Here is a 21,272-nt window from a genome sequence, read left to right as displayed (position 1 = left end):
TTAATTTATTGGAGAGTAAATCAATTGACTGGATAGGACTCTCATCTCAAAGTATCCAGCCCTGAGTATTGTCACATGAAGACTTTTTATAGAATAACAAGATCAGTGACATAATGGGAAGAGATACCTGGATGGGGATACTCTAATAGGGAAAGGTACTTAGAATAACATAATGGAGGGAGGTACTGGAGAGGTTATTGATATTCTAATGATAGACCTTTATCTTGTCAAACATTAAAAAGGAGTGTTTATAGCTTAAAGATACAAGACCTTTATCTCATCAAATATTTAAGAGGTAATGATTATAGCCTGGGGTTTTGGGGCACAGCAACTGAGGTAGACCTTTGTCTCATCAAACATTAAGAGGGAATTATTATAGCCTTCAGTTTTGGGGCAGAGTGACTGAGGTAGGACAACCTCCAGGAGACTATGGTACAACATGACATTTGCTGCTTTATGGCTTTGGGCAAATCATTCAAATTTTCTGGATCTTAGTTTCTTCATTTGTAAAATGAATTTGCAAAGGTTCATCCCATTTCTAAATCTTTATTCATATGATCTCTGAAAAAAAGTACTAGAGTTAAAATTTGAGGATACCTGGGTATGAATCTACTTTGGCCATTTCCTAAATGTTTCAACAATGGCAATTTTCTCAGCAACTCAAGTTTCTCATTTGAAAATAGAGATAGCAATACCAACATAATACATATCTTCATAGGACTTTTGTAATATCAATGTTAACCATATTACAAACCTTAAAGTGCCTTGTAAAGGCTTTCAATTTTCTTTCAACATTGCTTGCCTAACTCATTTTTACTGTGATTTGTGCAAAATGTATTTTTCAAGGATTATGCAATTAGTTTTAGCTGATAAAATGAGTCCCATGGAAGGAGAGAGAGAGATGGGGCAGAGAGGAAGCACCAGGGCTCACTGGATCCAGTGAACAAAGTCTTAGGAAGTAAGTGCTCATTGAAAAGCTATAAATTAAACTTGAGAAAAGGAAACACCTTTTATGCAGCTCATAATTAATCACTGGAACTATGCCATAATATTTTATTTTCATTACTCTTCTGATGAATGAAAGAAAAAGTATTTATTTAAATACTTACTATATGCAAAACATTGGTCTGAGTGCTAATATACAAATAGGAAAGCAAGACAATCCTTCCACTAAAGGAGGTCATATTCAATGGGAGAAACATAATGCAAAGGAAATTTCAACAACAAGAGAAGGTATGTGCTGTAACTAGAGTGTTATACTAAGATTAGGGAGAGATGATTGCCTCACATATTTACAAGCTGTATAACCCGAATAAATCACTTAACCTCCTTCAACTCAGTTGCGTCTTCTATAAAATAAGGATAATGATTTCTATAGAACATAAAGATTTTTGATCAAGTAAGATAATTAAAGATTTTTATAATTTTTAATATTTGCTATGATTAGAAGTCATCTGGAAACAATAGAAATGATCAATATATAGTCATTAGAGATGAAGTTAGCTTATATGAATTGTGCTGTTCCTTTCATAATGTTAACAGTGCTGTGGCAAAAATAACACTTCACTTTCTTTGGTTTTCTCCAGTGAAAACGTCACATGTTAATGAACATGTTAATGGGAAAAAAAGAACATTTATCACATCTAATGGAAATATTTACCCTACAGCACAGATTGCAGAGATAAGATATTCAAGGGAAACAAAGTATCTTACTCATTGGAAATGCAAAATTCTGACTGTCCCACTTTGTAAAATGAAAACAAGATAGAAAAATATATGATAAAGAAAACCAACACACCTAACAATACAGAAGTTGGCAATAAGTAGTGAAAGAAATAGCTCAATTTAATTCAGACCAACAAATATTTATTAAGCTGACTAAAGAGTATGTGAGTGATGGAAGAATGGGGAAGTTTAGATAAATTACAGGTATGTCTTCAAAAAGTTTATAATTCAGCATCCAATTATATAGTGTAGGAAAAAACAGGGAGAGCAGTAATCTTTTGATGATATATGGGAAGTGTGAATCTCTATAGTTTTTTTTAATTCATATTTATACTTCAAAATATGATCCAAGTAGAAGTGTATTTGCAAGTGTATTTTTATTTAGGATTCTTATTTTAAAAATACATGCATGGATAATTTTAAACTTTCACCTTTGTACAACCTCCTCTAGATGGCAAATAATGCAATATATGTTAAATATTTGTAATTCTACCTATATTTCCACAAATATTATGTTGCACAAGAAAAATCAGATCAAAAAGGAAAAAGAAAAAGAAAGCAAAATGCAAGCAAACAATAATAAAAAGAGTGAAAATATATTATTATAATTCACATTCAGTTCCACAGCCCTCTTTCTGGATACAGATGGCTCTATTCATCACAAGACCATTAGAATTAGTCTGAATCACCTCATTGATGATGAAAGCCATGACTAACTCTGTATTTCCCACCATCTTGTTTTCCCCAAGTTATACTTTTCTTTTTTTCCTTTCCCATTTTCCCTCTTCCCCTGTAATTTGCTTCTGACTAACTCCCTCAAACAGCCTTCCCTTTTTACAGCCATTCCCCTTTTCTTATACCTTTCCCCTTCTACTTCTGTTAGCCTCTTCCTTCTATTAGCAACTCCCTTTCTTTTCTTCTTTCCCCTCCTATTATCTTACACATTGAGACAATTGTTCTTTGAAGCTAAATATGTCTGATATTTTCTCTTTGAGCCAAATCTGATAAGAATAAGATTCACACAATGCTCATCTCCTTTCCTTCTTTCTGTCAATTGTAATAGGTCTTTTTTTTACCTTTCCATGAAATTTAATTTACTTCATTTTAATTCCATTTTCCACTTCGTCAAATGGAATCCCTTTTCCTCCTCTAAGTTTCTTTTTTATATCATCATAATAAAATCAAATTGTATCTTTACTCTCTAACAGAAATACAGATCTTAAGAGTTAAACATATCATCTTCCTAAATAGTGATATAACCTTTTTAACTTTTAAAAGAAAATTATTTTTTCTTTCCTTTTTATCTTTTTATGCTTTTCTTGAATTCTGCATTTGAAGATCAAATTTTCTCTTCAGTTCTGGTCTTTTCATCAGAAATGAATGAAATTCACATGTTTAATTAAATGTCCATCTTTTTCCCTGAAAGATAATGCTTAATTTTGCTGCATAGTTGATTCTAGGTTCCAATCCAAGTTCCCTTACCTTTCTGAATATCAGATTTCAGGGCCTTTGATCCTTTAAAGTGGAAGCTGCTAGGTCCTGGGTAATCCTGATTGTAGCTCCGTGAAATTGGAATTATTTCTTTCTGGATGCTTGCAACATTTTCTCCTTGAACTGAAAATTCTGAAACTTAGCTATAATGTTCCTTGGAATTTTCATTTTGGAATCTATCTCAGAAGGTCATTAGTAAATTCTTTCAAGGTTATTTTAACCTTTGGTTTTAGGACATCTGGGCAATCTTTCTTGATGATTTCCTGAAAGATGATGTCTAGGCTCTTTTTTTCATCATGGTTTTCAAGAATTCCAATAATTCTTTGATTGTCTTTCCTAGAACTATTTTCTGGATCAGTTGTTTTTCCAGTGAAGTATTTTATATTCTCTTCTATTTTTTTCTTTTTTTTTGTTTTGTTTGATTCTTGAAGTCTCATTGAGTCATTCACTTCTATTTGTTCAATTCTACTTTTTAATTAATTCTTCATTTAGTTTTTTTAGGTCCCTTTGCATTTGGCCAATTGAATTTTTAAATGAGCAGTTTTATTCATGGGATTTTTTTTCCATTTCTCAGATTCTGTTTTTAATTAATTGGTTTCTTTTTCAAATGTATTTTGTAAGAAATTATGTGTGTGTTTTTTTCCCATTCTGTCAGATATATTTTGTAAGGAGTTATTTGCTCTATCCACTTCATCAAATCTATTTTATAAGGAGTTATATGAGTTTTTCATGTCACTAAATCTATTTTAAGGAGTTTTCTTCAGATAATTTCTCTCTTTTCTTTTCTAAACTCTCATAAAGTTCTCATTTCCTTTCCCCATATTTCTTCTAACACTTTTAAGATACAAGAAAGCCTCATCTTAATATGAGATGGGGACCAAGTCGTATTATCATCCTTTGGAGCTTCGTCTAGAGATGATTTGCCTTTAGGATCCTCAGGGTTTGATGTCTGCTCTTCTTTTTCTCCATAAAAGCTATCAGAGTTCTTTTTGATTTTTTTTTTGGTTCTTTTTTCTTAAGGTTGAGGTCTGCTTAGCAAACCTTAGCAAAGGTCTGCTTTGCAAGCAAAGGGGAGCTTGTCCCAAGCTTCTTCTATAGGAGATAGCAGCTTTAGGCTGTCTGGATTGGTACAGCAGTTCCATGGGCATATCCTGGTCCAGCATTATTCTGGGGTTCATAGGCTCACTATCTGCTTCTGTATTTGTGATGGATGTCTCACAACTAATCTGCTGATTTACTGTCTTGTAACCAGGACAGAGTAGCCAACACTGCTATATATTGGCTAAGAGCCTCCTAGTAGATTCCCTGGTGCAAGTATGCCACACTGCCCTGGATCTCTGGGCTGCATCTATACTCAACTGCCTCCCCCATACTTGATTGAAACAGACATTTGCTGAGCTTCTTCCAAAATATCTTGTGCTAGAAATTTGTTACACTTCAAATATTTATGGATTTTGTCACTCCAAAACCAGCTCAGAGGCTTGATCTGATGTTGATCTAAGGGTTGCCAGGAAGAATTTAGATAAAAGCCTGTCTACTCTCTGCCATCTTGGTTCTGCCCCCAATCTGTATTTGTAAGTATAAAAAAGTAATCCTAATAATACTTTAAAAATAAACAAAAAAATCTATCAACTATGTTTGGTGGTTCTAATTTCTTATTTAGGTCACTGTTTTAGCTCCTGATGAGAAATATATGCAGACATTTCATATTAACTTGTTCATTGTCTAATTTAATACTTCAAGTAATCAATAAACAGAATTTTCCATATTTAATTTTGGTAGCCAAGACGCTTTAGAGCATAGCATATCAATGCTTTTTATTCTGTGATTTTGCCCTCCAGATATTATAGGGCAATGAGAATACATTTTCCCAGTAACAGCATTTGAAGAGAAGAGTCAATAGTTTAATAAATAGAACAAAAAGTCAATGAAAATCAAATAGATTAAAAGTGAATAGTTAGCCAAAGATATTAAATACAACTATCTCAGTCTTCAAAAGAACCTGAATTCCCAAGAATTGTTAAATTGTGTCAGCCTACCCTATTCAGCCCACCGAATGATTTAGTTCAGTTTCTAGTATTAAATTATGAAGAACATCTTTTTTCTCTTTTGCCCTAACAAGAGATCACTGTATGACATGAGCATAATCTTTGATAACCTCAATAATTTTCATTAGAGGCAGATTAACTGCAAGTGTGGCACTCTGATACAGATAAAGTATCTAATTCCTTGTTGAATCTTGCTAAGTTATTTGCCTCAATAAAATATTATGGCAAAGTTCCAGTGGTTAATTATGAGCTGCATAAAAAGTGCTTCTATCTCCCAAGCTTAATTTACAGTTTTTCAATAAGCACTTCCTAGGAATTTGTTCACTGGAGGCAGTGAGCCCTAGAGCTTCCACCCTGCCTACCTCTCTCCCTCGTTCTTATAGGACTCATGTCATCAGCTACAACTAATTGCATAGCTCAGTTACATAATCCTTGAAAAATAGACATTTTGCCCAAATTACGCAATAAAAATGAGTTAAGGAAGCAGTGCTGAAAGAAAATCACAGCCTTAAAGGGATATTTATATAAGCATTGTTTATTCATTTCATTAATTTACTGAGGGATATACCAATAAGTAGTCTCTAAACTCTACAACAAGGATAACTTATAGATTCTCATTTTTTATAGAATAGAAACATATTATTTCAATTATATATTTAAATTCTAAAACTGTAGGAACATGGTATGTTGGATAATAAATGAGTATGCATCCCTAATTTAGTAGAAAATGAATGAATTTGAGTAATTTAGGAATTGCCCAAGGAATTTCCAAATGAAATTTTTCATGTAGTTAATAAGCAGTCATTATTATCAATAAATCTATATGTAGCTGTGAAAGAATATTCAAGAAGCATAAGCATCTCATCACCTTATCTCTATTGTCATTTTACATGACACTGAAAGTGGCTCACATTCACTTTGGAGTTTGAGTTATATACTTGACTAACTAGCAAAAATTCTCATACATGTGAAATTATTAAAAACTATATAATTTATAATTCACACTCATAATTGCAAATAACTAAAAAGATTAATATAAAACTTAATATTCTGTCTCTTCCCACAATATCATATCAATTTCAAATGCAAAGGAGGTATATTTAAATATATTTGCTTTTTACACTGCTGCCAACTTTGACCTGCTAACTTTTATCAGTGCTTTAAAATATTTATATTGAAATTAAAAGAGCTTTAAATTTGAGAAAAGCAATCTAATTCAATTTCCTATTTCTCTTTTATTTTGGACCAAACTCACTGGCTTTTGCTACTGCCATATCTAGCAAAGATAAAAGATAGATAAATAGATAGATAGATAGATGGATAATATGGATAATTGGCATCACTTGTACTTTTTTTAATCTAATAGCTAGCTGGCCAATCTCATTTGAATGAGCAGCAATCACAACCATGAGGCACTGCAATATTTCAGAATGTTACTTAATCATCACAATATCATTTTTAAAAAAGAACCTACAATGATCTGCGGGGAATTCCAGGCCCATCGATTGATTTTTACAAATATGTGGAAACACCTATGTCCTCTGCTTTAATTTCACTGTCTTTCATGATAATAGTTGGTATTTGAAAGTATTTTACCCTCCAACAGAGGGAATTGTACCAGCAATTTCAAAATATAATTTAGAATTGATTTCTAAGACAGCACATTTGCCCAAAGACTCCATAAAATCTAAAATAGATTGAACTTCAAATTTTCCAAAGTCAGTATACTAAATTATTAACATTGATTGCAATTATGGTTTTCATAGACAATCTCCCTCACCTCCCTCAAGACATGATATTCCTCAAATAGGAGTAAATTTACAGATACTAAATACTGAAAGTAAATGTTAAATCTACTTTCAAATATTTCTTTGGATTCATGATCTCACTGATGGGGGAAACACTTGTATTGGCATTGATATGAAACTATCATTTCCCTCTCATTCTGAGCAAATCATATCTGTATCTATCTGTAAACCTGCCACCTTTCCAAAGTTCTTAAGGTCTTCGTTTCATTTTAATATTTCATAAATAGCAGGACATCATGAATTATTACTGAAAAACAATTTAATGTACTATTTTTTCATTGTACATCTTTGATCAAAATCAAGCATATAATTTATTATTAACTGTGTTGTAGAAGGGATTCTTCTTGAGGGATGGACTGCATTAAATCACCATTAAATTTTCTTTCAGTTTGGAGATTTTGTGGTCTTGTGAGTGTAATTCTATTCATAATCTCCCCACAGGACTTATTTGCTAATTTTTCCAATCATCCCTGCCCTTGATAATGTCTTTTACATTATTATTTTCTTGTAGCCATCATTGGTAGTATGCTACAATCTGTTAATATCTATAATGCATCTATACATTACCTTTATGTCAACTGAAATATCAATTCTTCTGAAATTATTGACATGTAGGATTCATAATTACATGGAATCACAAGGCGAATTCTAACTTTATACAAACACATGGGACTAAAATGTGCAACAGCTACTTCAGGGAAACAATAAAATAATCTACAGAGAAATAGAAATTTCCCTTCTCTAAATCTTCAATATGTGATCATTTACATGCTTTCAAAAAAAGGTAAAATTGAATTGAAAATTTTCCCAAATTTTATGTTTAGAAGCCAATAATTCAAAAAATAAAATTGTAGCTGCACTGAAAATTTCAATGTTACTTAATAAAAAATTCCAAACACAGACTTTAGGGAGCATTAAAAAGCTATACTTCTAGCTTTTAGGAAATTGATCTTAGAGTTCTATTATCTTAAAAAGAGCAAAATGAGTTGACACTTTCATTTTTTCAGAGATTAAAAATATATCTTTTTAAACATAAATATGGTATCCACCTACTATTTATAAAATATTTTAAGATTTGAAAAGTTGTATGCTATCTCTTTGGTCCTCATAAAATCTCTGTGAGGTATATGCTATTATTATTGCCATTTTACAAATAAGGCAATGAAAACTGAGAGAGATTTAATAGTACGCCCATAGTCACAAATCTAGCAAGTGATGGGGTGAGATTTAACCTCAAGTTTTCATATCTCCAAATCTAAGACTTTTTCATACACTTTCATACACATGTATTCAATTGGCTGCTTTAAGTAGTGCAAGCTTATAGTATAAGGATGGGGCTTCAGACAATGGCAGAAGAACCCAGTATGTTTTTTTTATGCTCAGACTGAAACCATTTTCATAGACTCATTTGTCTTGAACAATGATGATTTATTTTAAGAAGTCTAAATAGTGGAGCAGACTCCTCCCAGGAATAGACTGGAGATAATCTTCTATCTTCATACACTGCTGTGCAAGTTATTAGAGTAGTGTTAGTGTCCATCTGGAGCTGTTGATTGTTTTTTTTTAATTGACCAACCTCTTCATAAATATTTCCATAATCATCAGAGCATCTAAGGAACATCTTGACTGAAGTTTTGTATAATACAAGCATGATTGATAATTTATCTTTGGCACTGGCTATATTTTGTCATATCCCATTTCTTGATTTCATCCCAGAGGAATTATTAAAGATCTCTTGTCTTTATCAACAAAAATGATGATTATAGAACAACCAGTTATTTATATCATAGATCCTATTGGTTTCTCTGATATGTAACCTGTAAATAACACAAATTACATCTTACATCAACTGATGGGAAAGTATAGTCAATCATTCAACAAGCCTTTATTAAGCACTTACTTTATATACCAAGCAGTGTTCTAAAAGCTAGAGATACACTGCAAGGCCAAAGCAAGTTTCTGTTCTCTAGAAGCTCACACTTCAGTTATAAAGATATGCAAAAAATTCCACATAGAAGATATATACAGTGTGAATGTAAAATAATCTCAGAGGTAAGATAATAGAATGAGGGAATTGAAGAATTAGGAAAGACTACAAGTAAAAAATAATAATAATAATAAATGAGCCAAGTCTTAAAAGGAATCCAGTAGATAGAGTTAAAGAGAGAGAGAATTTCACCATGGGGAAACCCAGTGAAAAAGCGGATTAGAAGATAGTCCCATGTGACAAGAAGCAAGGAAGTCACCACCATCGAATTATATAACACATGGAAGTAAAGAGCAAAATGACTTGAAAAGCCTAGATGTCCTAGATTGTGAAGGGATTTAAATACTAAACAAAGGGTTTTTATATTTTATCCCCAAGGTAATAGAAAGCCATTAAAGTTTATTGATAAGGGAACTGACAGAAACAGATCTGCATTTTAGGAAAATCTCTTTGGCAACTAAGTGAAGGAATAATAGGAGCAGGGAGAGATGAGGTATGGAGACCAACAAGGCTGTGGCATTAATCCGAGCATGAAGTTAAGAGGGTCTGCTCCATGGTGACCTTTGTGTGAATGAAAAGAAAGGGACATATGTAAGACATTTATGAAGGAAGACATGAGGAGTATCAAGAAAATATTATAATATTAGAAATGGTTCTAAACCCAAAAAGGAAGCAAGCTGTCTAGATATCTTCTGACCTTCCCACAAAATAAGGTTCTGAAGAGTCTGAAAAAACAAGCTATATGCCTTCTCTCTAATTAAAATATGTTCCTTTTTTAAGGATGGGAACCAGTGTCAGAGAATCATATTTTTAAATTGGTATTAGGTTGCCTGGGCCTACAGGATTTAAGTGAGCTACTAAAAATTGAGCTGTTGGGGCTGTAGGGTCACAACAGTGATCACAGAATCTTTAATAATTCTTTTAGGAAGAGAATCAGGAACTGTACAAAAACAGTTTGACATCTGTAGCAAGTTTTCTTTCAAATGGAAAGTGCTTCTCATGCCTGGGAAATAAAATAGTTAAGATAACAACCAACAGAAAGACTGCTGACAGATGTAGTTTAGGCAATAGGTAGCAAGATGACAGAGGAGAAATAACTCTTAAAGAAGATGAGATGTATAAATAGAACGTCAAAATTCATGACACTGAAAAGGAAAAATTAGAAAAACTTAATTTTCAATGTGATATTGGGCATAGAGATAAGTAATATTGTTGACAATAAGCTAGATAGAAGTATTAAGAAGAAAAAACTACTGACAAGGATAAGAAAGAAACTGAATTGGTCAGATATAGGAAGTCAAGATTGTAAAAGGTAATTCAGACCACTTCTGGACCACCCTAGATGGATGGTTTAGATGTTCCTCTAATTGTACTGCATTTTATGAGTCAGTTAACTCTTTCCCCTTTCCATGGGAGGGTGGGTTCACGGCAGGAATTTCCACTAAGAACAGAGACAACTATCAGAAATTTGTGTGTACTTAATAATTATCATGATAAAAGAATTCTGCAGTATAGAAAAAAAAAGAAACATTTTATGAATACTTGGAATATCAAGCAAGCTAATTACTTTGTACCCTAGTTTTTGAAAATGCATTTTCTTTCTATCTGGGATAAATAAATATATTTAATCTGACTGTCCAATTAGGAGAAAGAGAACACATTCATCACACTGCTCTAAGTTCCTTTCTTGAGTCAAATTCCATGACCCAAGTGGAATAAAAATGCAAACAGTATGGACTATAGTTTCCTACTGAGGTCTTTTCTATGCAGTCTAAATTCCAATTCACATTACCTTGGCAACAGCAATGGTACAAAAAAAGATGGTCAACTTGTTAATTTAATGCACTAAAGTATAAGCTGTCTTACCAAATCATTTCTTAGGACAGCAGCAATCCTACACTCCTACCCAGAAGTTTATCTCTGCTATTTTATAAAACTTCAATAGATAACATGAAGCACTTACTGAGATGTTTCTCACACATAGAGCAGTGATGCTAAGATAGCTTGTTTTATACCAGTGAAACCTAAAATAGCTATGGGTTGCTATTTTGTGGGGGTTGAAGGATGCTGATATTAAGAAAAAGGCATCATTCTTTTTTAAAATAAATTTCAGAAACTTCTGAGGGTGGAGCAAAGATGGTAGAGTGAAGCCAGGAAGCTGCTTGAGCTCTCCCAGCTCCCTCAAAAATCACATGAAACCAAGTCTTTGAAAAGATTCTAATGAAATAAAACCACTCTCCAGTTCTAAATAGATTGTAAAAATTTTAAGAAAGGTCAGACTCACTGGAGTGAAAAGAATCTTTAGCCCAGGTTAGATAGACTCTAAGAAAGCCAGTGAGATGGACTTAATCACAGCAAATCAGCAACTGAAAACCTTGGTCATGGCTCAGTAGAACAAATCAGTAGGGCAGCTTGTAGCCCCAGTTTAGAAGGCAAACTCTGAGAAACCAGACTATTTCCTGAAAAGAACAGGCAAAGCTACCCCCTGCAAACAAAAGGGACCCCGTGCTCAAGTCAAGGATCAGAGCTTCACAGAAAGCTTGAAACAGCACCATCTTTACCCCAGGAGCAGGGGTTGACCATAAAAGTAAAAAGAGGAAATACCAAAAGAAAAGAAAATGAACCCCAAAAAAATAATAATTTCTCTTACTGGCGCATTTTCCAGATTTTCCTTTCCTTCTTTGTGACAATATGGTTTCTCCTTCAAATGTTACTCTTCTATAATTATGTTTCATCTCTTGATGTTGTTGTTTGTTCTTCATACTCAAAAAACACCAAAATGGCATCATGTTGGGATCAATGTATGTCTAACAGTGGCTGGTCAAACCAATACAGGATCAGAAGGTTCTAAAACAAGTTGACACAAATCATTGGTATGACCATTTGGGAAGGAGATGTCTCCAAATTTCATATTTCAAGTTTCTTTTGATCTGCTACAAATCTTCTTTCATCATATTGGAGGATATAGTCATCGCATGCTATGCAGTCTTGTACCAGTGTCTCCCATGTCTCACAATTGATACCAAAGTTATTCAAAAAATCTTGAAAATGTCTTTGCATCAGTTCTGATCTCCATGTGAGCATTTCCTTGTGTGGGTTATCTGTCAAATTTTTACTTAGGCAAACATATATTTGGCATTCAAAAAACACAATCAACCCACCTTGCAGTAGGATTTGAAATTTAGCAGTTCCACTCCTGAAACTTTCATTTGTTATTCATAGTCTACACAATGCTTTACAAAACAACACAACACAAAACAAAACAAAATTACAAAAAACCTCAAGTCGATTACAATTCTACAAAGTTTTTAAGCCTTATGAGGAATACTTGAAAAATAACTGTCTGCTCCTAATGATGTAGGGGAACAAGATGGTATAGACTGATGTTTTTAATTATATTAACAATCTAAAATTGCTTTGAAAATGAAAGATGATGAATTGCTCTCAACACATATGTTTTCCCTTTTCAAGTATGACCCTGAGAAAATATCACACAGGTTTAACAAGAGGTTCAGATTCTAGGATACTGACTAACAGAAAGCAATTAATACATTAACAACTTGAAATTTTCTATTAACATGAATAACATGAAACATATCTAATATCTACCAAGTCCCAATTTTCCTGTCATCATCTTCCTATAATATCATTAAATAGCAACGTCTAGCACCATTTCCATCTGTATGTCTTTAGTGCCCTAGTATAATGTACTAACCACTTCATCCCTTCCTTTTATACACTTGTTTTGATCTCCATTTCTGTTCATACAATAAAATGATCTCCTATTTTGCAAATAGCATGTAAACTGGAAATAGAATTCCTGTCCAGTGGCCAGGACTTTAAAAAAAAGCAAATAAAATGGTAGAAATAAAGATTAAAAGATTTACAACTTCCTGCCCAAATTCAACCCCAAAGAACAAGTTATTATTTTCTTTTAAAAATGTGCAAAATATTAGCCACATTCTGGTGATGATTGACTGAAACAAAGGTGAAGTTTTATCCTAATAAGTGATAATAATCCATTTTATGTGTGAAATGAGGTGAAGAAACAGAATGTAATTACCTTTATTGGAATCAAGTGAAGATTCTGAGATGAAAATACCTGGTTTCCCTGAAAGACTCTTTCCTGCAGACTCTTAATTGCATCAAGCTCAGAAATATTTTGTATTATTTCTTTATATCTTACTATTAATCCCTTTGATTATACCCTTTAGGACCATTCTCTTTACAGCTGGAAACTGCCTCAGAGATCATCTACTCAACCCTCCTCATTTTTGTAGATGAGGAAACTGAGGTCAAAGTAAGGCTTACTTAAGCTGATACAGTATATCAGAGGTAGGTTGATCTGAACTCAGGTCCTTTGACTTCAAAACCAGTGATGTTCTTCTAAGTAAATATTATTTTTTTGCATTTGGATCTAATCACAACTCAGATAAGGAAAAAAATGAGATGATTCAAGCTAGTTTCAATGATCTTATGATAATGAGAGTCATCTACACCCAGAGAGAGTACTATAGAAACGTGATTGTGGATCATAACATGGCATTTTCACTTCTTTTGTTGTTGTTTTCTTGAATTTTATTTTCTTTCTCATTTTTTTCCTTTTTGACATCATTTTTCTTGTGCATCAAGAAAATTGTATAAATATGTATGTATATATTTTACCATGTTTACCATATATTGGATTACTTGTCATATTGAGGAGGGGTTGGGGGAAAGGGGGAAAAATTGGAAAAAACAAGGTTTTGCATGGGTCAGTGCTGAAAAATTATCCTTATATACATTTTGAAAATAAAAAGCTTCAAAAAAAAAAAAAGGAAAATAACTCTAGACAAAATAAATGTCTCTACCTGCCAAGACAAACCCAGGAACTATGTTAACACAATTACAAAATATTTCTCATACAGCAAAAAAGACAGATCTGAATAATTGGAAAATATCAATTGTTTATGGGTAGGCCAAACTATTATAACAAAAATGACAATTCTGCCTAAAATAGTCTATTTGTTCAGTGCCTACCAATCAAAATGCCAAAAAATTATTCATCATAAGAAAAAAAAAATCTAATAACACAATTCATCTGGGAGAACAAAAGGTCAAGAATATCAAGGGAATTAATGAAAAAAATTTACAAAGGATGGTAGTTTAGCAGCATTAGATCTAAAACTGCATTATAAAGCAGTAGTTATTAATACCATTTGGTATTGGCTAAAAAAATAAGAGTAGAGGGTCAGTGCAATATATTAGATACAAATGATGCAATAAATCAAGGCCTGTAGTGATCTAGTATTTGATGAACCCCCAAACTCCAGCTTTTGGAATAAGAACTCACTATCTGACAAAAACTGCTGGGAAAACTAGAAAATAATAAGTCAGAAACTTGGCATAAACCTACATCTCATACCTCATAGCAAAATAATATCAAAAAGGGTACATGATTTGAGCATAAAGGGTGATACCAAAAGCAAATTAAAAGCAAGGAATAATTTACCGATCAGATCTTTGGACATGGAAGGAATTTATGACCAAAGAAGAACTAGAAAATATTATGAAAGGCAAAATGGACAAGTCTGATTACATTAATTGAAAAAGTTTTGCACAAACAAAACAAACAGAAACAACATTAAAAGGAAAGTACAAAGATGGGAAAAAGTTTACAGCCAGTGTTACTGATAAAGGTCTTAATTCTATAATATATAAAGAACTATATCAAATTTATAAGAACACTAGTCATTCCTCAATTGATACATGGTTAAAGAATAGGAACAGACAATATCAGATGATGAAATTAAGGCCACATATGGTCATAAGAAAAAAATGCTTTAAATCACCATTGATAAGAGAAATGAAAATTAAAACAACTCTGAGGTACCACTTCATACCTCTCAGATTGGATTGGATGAGAGCAAAAGATGATAAATGTTGGAGGGGATATGAAAAAACTGGGACATTAATGCACTGTTGTGAAATGATCCAGAAATATGGAGAGCAATATGGAACTAAGCCCAAAGGGCTATAAAACTGCGCATACTCTTTGACTCAGAGGTGCCATTACTGGGTCTGTGTCTCAAGGAAATCATAAAGGAGAAAAAAAGACCCACATGTGTAAAAAATATTTGTAGCAGCTTTTTTGTGGTAGTGAAAATTGGAAAATGAGTAGATGCCCATCAATTGGGCAATGGCTCAATAAGTTGTGGTACATAAAGGTAATGGAATATTGTTGCTCTATAAAAAAAAAAAAGATGAATAAGATGATTTTAGAAAGGTCTGGAAAGATTTGCATGAACTAATGCTGAGCAAAAGAAGCAGAACCAGGAATAACTGTACATAATAACAGCAAAACTGTGTGATGATAGATTATTAAAGACACTGGTTCAATGATCAACCCAATAGATTTAGGAAATTCTATCTCTATCCAGAAAAAAAGAACTATGGAGATTTAATGTAAATCAATACATGCTAAGTTCACTTTTTTCCATTTTTTCTCTCCTGAGGTTTTTCCTTTTTGTTCTGATTTTTCTCTCCCAACATATTTCAAAAGCAATGTGCATTAGAAATAATTAATTTTAAAGAATTACATGCCTTTGACAGAGAGTTTGGAGTTCTCCTTTCCCCTCAATATTGAAACAGTTATTAGAAGTTAGTTTGAACAAACCACATAATATTCCCATTCTTTGTTTTGAGGGAAGTCTTTTGTAATATGGAGGTTCATATATATGAAGACTTGATACACTTGAGTTCGCACCACATGAAAAATATACCTTGTGAAATAAAATTGACAAAGACATAGTTGCTTTAAAGTTTCCCCTTAAGTCCTACAATGGCACCTTATCATGAAAGGAATATGACTTGGGGTTCCTGACAGGTATACTTCTGAGACACAACTTCTGAAAAATCCTATTTATCTGGAAATATTTGTATATGAGCTGATGTGCCTACTGAACAACCAAAATTATGATCTTCAAAAATTAAACATTTGGACTTTATCTATTGATTAATGCACTGGGTCTTTCTGGGAAATCATTTGTAGTCAGATTTTTAAAAATAGGCTATGTTTAATGTCATTTTGCTTTTATTAGAGAAATTATGAAAGGACAATGATGACTGATATATAGATATAGATATAGATATACACTAACATGTTGCTGTTAACCCTTTTCTCTTTTTCAATTACTATATCATCTCCCAAGTATTGTTGATCCATATTCAAAAATGTTTCTCTCTTCAAAGATGACTACCATCACACTAATTCAGGTCTTTGGTATCATCTAAGTAATTTGTACAACAATCCAACTTATTTCTTTAGCTTGAATTCCTCCTTTTGGTTCCAATTTTATCCTCTGTGTAATGCTGCCAAATAAATCTTCCTTTAAACATAATTGATATCATGCCACAATTCAGGTTAAAAAACCATCAATGACTCCCTATTTGTTGTTATTATATCAAGTCTATACTTATTTGCTTGGCAATAAAGATCTTTCATAGTCGAATTAAATCAACCCTCCTCCCCCCAAAAAATTTCAGTATTTTTAATATTAACTATTTCTATCTGCCTGTTAGCTCATGACTCAGTCTGGTTATTAAGTTTCCTATCGTTATCCCATCTTTTCTATCCTCCAAACCTAATAGTAATTAAATTTTTATTAAGCACCTACTATGTGCCAAGTATTGTGCTAAGTCCTGAAGATAAAAATATAAAAAAAATACTTTAAACTCTCAAGGAGCTTACAGTCTCATAGGAGGAGACAACACATAAAAGAAACTGAAAATCAGGGGTTTAGGAGAGGTATGTACCTGGCACAAGGATCCAGTTAAGAAGCCAGCAGGGAGGTGGGATTGGGGGAGAAGTGATTTTGAGAAGACATTTAAGAAAATGTATAAAATTCTAAATTTTCATATATCTACACTGAAGCTTTTCTCATTTGTCAATCACAAGGTTGATGTGAAAAATTGCCTTGCAAATCTTAAAACACCATATTAATATTAGTTGTTTTATTGTTGTCTGTGTCTTTTCTTTTGAAGAAGATTATATTTCCTTCAAGTTAGGGAATGTTTCTCACAATTCTTTTTTGTCTAAAGTGTTTTTAACAAGAATTGAAGCAAAGCAATTATTGAATAAAATTGACCACAATTGATAGTACATACAAATATCTGGGAAAAGAAAAAAAAATGGCAAGTTGAGACTTAAAATTTTTACGTGTTTGTTCAATAAATATGTAATTAAAGGAAATTGTATAAGTCCCTTTCAACTCTATATTTATGAAAAACCTGAAGTTAGAAAACTGATAAAGTATTTAGGGATGAATTATTATTATAATGATGAGAAGATTTATCACTTTGTGAAAATGATCGATCTCAGTTTTCTTTGATTAATGGACACCATCTCAAACAGTGGTAGCATATTCAAATAGAACTGGGGGCCACTAATCTGTATATAAGGATTACTGTACATTACATTATGATTTAGTTTTGAAATATATTATCCATTTTGTACTGTACCTTTATTTCTTTTGTTAAGGATTTCTAAATTACATTTAATCTGGTTCTGCCTTACTGGGGATGTTTTCAACTGCATGTGGCCCACAGATTTGAAACCTCTTACATACAACATCGAAAAAAAATTACAAAAAAAAATCTGCACACAACTTCAAAATATGCTAATTTTGTCAAATGTGAAACTAATCTCTCTCTTCAAAGCTCTTCTTAGCAACCATTATATTTGGTAACAAAAATATAGAAGTAGAAGTAGAAGTGCATTATCAATCTTTAAGGTATTCATTTTGTCAGTTCACTTCAGTGGATATAAAAAACATCTTTGAACTTTTGTTCATTAATATTAAGACTCACTCAGCCACAGTCTGCTTCTTCCTATTGAATGTTGATAACACATAAGTTGTATTCAATTGAATAGGAAATTTTCTTCAAATGTGTTTTTTGTGAATTATGTATGATATAATGGGAGAGGAAAACTCAGGTTAAATTTCTTTAAAAGTTTCACCATGCTAAAATAGATTCTCATATTTCTAAGTAGTGTTTATGTCATCTATGAATTTTCTGAGCCTTATCCAATTGCATCATCACTATTTATTGCAATACTATTTTGCAAAAAAAAAATGTTTAGGATTAATTTTTTCTTTATTGTAAAGAATTATATGGGGCAATAAATGATATATATATATATATATATATATATATATATATATATAAATCAGATAAAATAAAAACTAAGCCTGAGGCAAAAAAGACACCTTTTTTTTCTGAATATCTTTAATACCAACAATGACATATCTACTGTCTAACATAGAGAAAGCAGGATGCTGAAAGTTCATTGTAACTAATGCCTTTTATGTTATATTTTCCATTCATATTCCTTTAAATGACATTGACAACTGAAGAATGAGAAAATATCCTTTGTATAAGAATACTGAAATAGAACCTATTTAAAATGAAGAATTATTACTATCAAACTGTGCATACCCTTTGACCTAGCAGTGTTACTATCCCAAAGGATATCCCAAAAAGATCTTAAAGTAGGGAAATGTGCAAAAGTGTTTGTGGCAGCACTTTTTGTAGTGGCAGGAATGTGGAAGCTGAGTGGATGTCCATCAGTTGGAGGATGGCTGAATAAATTATGATATATGAGTGTAATGGACTATTATTGTTCTATATGAGATGATCAGAGAGGCCTGGAGATAATTACATGAATTGCTGCTAAGTGAAATGTAGAACCAGGAGATCATTATATACAGCAACAAGAAGATTATATGATGATCAATTTGGATGGACATAGTTCTTTTCAATAGTAAGGTGATTCAGGCTAGTTCCAATGACCTTGTGATGAAGAGAGCCATCTGAACCCAGAGAGAGGACTTGGGGAACTGAGTGTGGATCACAACATAGTATTTATGCCTTTTGTTGTTTCTTGCTTTTATTTTGTGTTCTTTCTCATTTTTTTCTCTTTTTGATCTGATTTTTCTTTGCAGCATGTATAGAAGAATTGCCCATATTTAACATGTACTGATTACTCGTTGTCTAAGGAAGAGATGGGGAGAAGGGAGAGAAAAGCATTTCAACACAAGGTTTTGCAAAGGTGAGTGTTGAAAACTATCTATGCATGTGTTTTGAAAATAAAAAAGCTTTAAAAATAAAATGAAGATTTATTTGAGGATTATGTGAAGTTAGTGCCACACCATATAAATACAAATTTTAAAATTTATCTTAAAATATTTTTAAAATCACTTCATAGATTTGGGTTCTTCTCCTACCAACATAGGTTCATAGATGATCTTAATAATTTTTTTCCTATTTAAAAAAGTCACAACCTGGTAGGTTATCAGACAATAAAATTTAACTCCAAAACAACTTTAAGTAGACCCTCAAAGGAGAAATATAATCAAATTTCCATAAGGACTACATGAATATCTACAAGAAATGAAACAACAAATAAAAATAGTTATTTTTCTTGAGAAAAGAATTGGAAAGAAAATAAGTTTAGACCATAAAAATAGGAATTACAGACAAAATGGACTTCTTAAAGACTATATTAGAGCAAACAGAAATCAATGACTTCATGAAATAGCAAATAATGTTAGAACAATATCAAAAGTTGAAACACACACGTGTGATATACAGATAGATAGATATATGTATATGGATATACAATATAATATGTATACATATATATCTATATAAAGTGGAATAAGACTTAGAGCATGTGCAAATTGTCTAATAAGGAGGCACTCTGTGTCTTATACCACATAGGTGAAGAAGAAAGATTTAACCTTGGTTTGCCTGCATGGAGAGCCATCTCCAGTCATCCAGATCTATATCTGGTCACTGAACCAAGATGACTCCAGAGAAGAAAGTCAAGTTAGTGACCTTGAACAGGTCTCCTTCATTAAAATTCAATTGACTTGCATGTAATAGCATCATCTCCCTGATGTCATTTTAGTCTTGGAGAACAAAGGACAAATGACAAACTGAAACCAGAGTACATCTCGAAAACTGGCCTTATAGTGAAATTATTTCTTTTTCTGGATTATACTTTTTTCCTATTTACTTTTTCGTCTGTTGTATATAGGATAACAATCACAATTTGTCCACAGTGCAGATACTACAAATTAAACTAGTTGGAGAAGAAGGAATTCTTGTTTCTCTTCTATGTTGCTTGTCCTAAGTTTTGGCTAACAGTGTATTCCACCAGAGCAGAGATCATCCATGGCAAATTCAGAGGTATGATTCCATAAAGGATGTTGTGGTCAGAAAGGGAAATCCAGTGAAGCCAAGCTTTTTTAGATATGAGCCCAACGGGGCCTTTGGACTTAAAATTTGGATTACGTGCCCGATAGGAATTGAGCTGAGCAGTACAAGGTAGAAGAGAATTAAGTCCCACATTTTAGGAAGTAAGTCTGCATATTTATGAAGCAGATATTACTTTGTAGAAAGTTAACCTGTTGGTCACTAAATGGAAAAAGAGTGCAAATTACTCCCAACACTTGGGGAAACACCAGGGTAGATGCTGGATCCATTGGCAAAGTGCCTAGACACTCTGTTATTCTTTAGAGTACTTTAAAGAGATAAAATGTAAGATAATTGCCCTTTAATCAGTGCTATCCAGAGGAGTCACTGCTAAGTAAAAATCATTGTATTTCCTGAAACTTTTGGTTAAAAAAAATCCATGAACACCATATCTTAAACCAATAAATCACAAGAATTAAGAAATCATAAATTAAGTATTTTCAAATACACTTGAACCAGAGAGCAAAACAAAGATAGAAATAATTTACTAATCACTTCCACAAAAGCAACTGCAAAAGGATGTTATAAAAATAATATAGCCAAAAAAACAAATTTCAGCTATAAAATTTGAGTCCTGTAACAAATAAGTCCTGCAAGAATCAAGAAAATAGTTGACATACAAAGCTAACACAGTTGGGATCACAAATAACCTGAAAACTTTTTTTTAAAAAAAATAAAAGGATAGTTCCCATACAAAGCTCCACAAAGGCAAAAATGATTTGCTTATAACTAAGAATAACATCTTGAAAATCTGAGGAAAATCTCACAGTGAAAAAGAAATGGAAGACTTTCAAGCACTTCCTCTGAATATAAATTCAAGAATGCAGAGAAACCTAGATCAAGTTATTTGAAGAAATGAAAGTAGCTGTATTCTGGTAGTATCTTAAGATTCTTATAGGTAATATATTCTTTCAG

This window comes from Sarcophilus harrisii, chromosome 3 (assembly GCF_902635505.1).
Source record: "Sarcophilus harrisii chromosome 3, mSarHar1.11, whole genome shotgun sequence".
NCBI classification, from domain to species: Eukaryota; Metazoa; Chordata; class Mammalia; order Dasyuromorphia; family Dasyuridae; genus Sarcophilus; species Sarcophilus harrisii.
The sequence above is the reverse complement of the archived record's forward strand: the minus strand, read 5'-3'. Positions refer to the sequence as shown.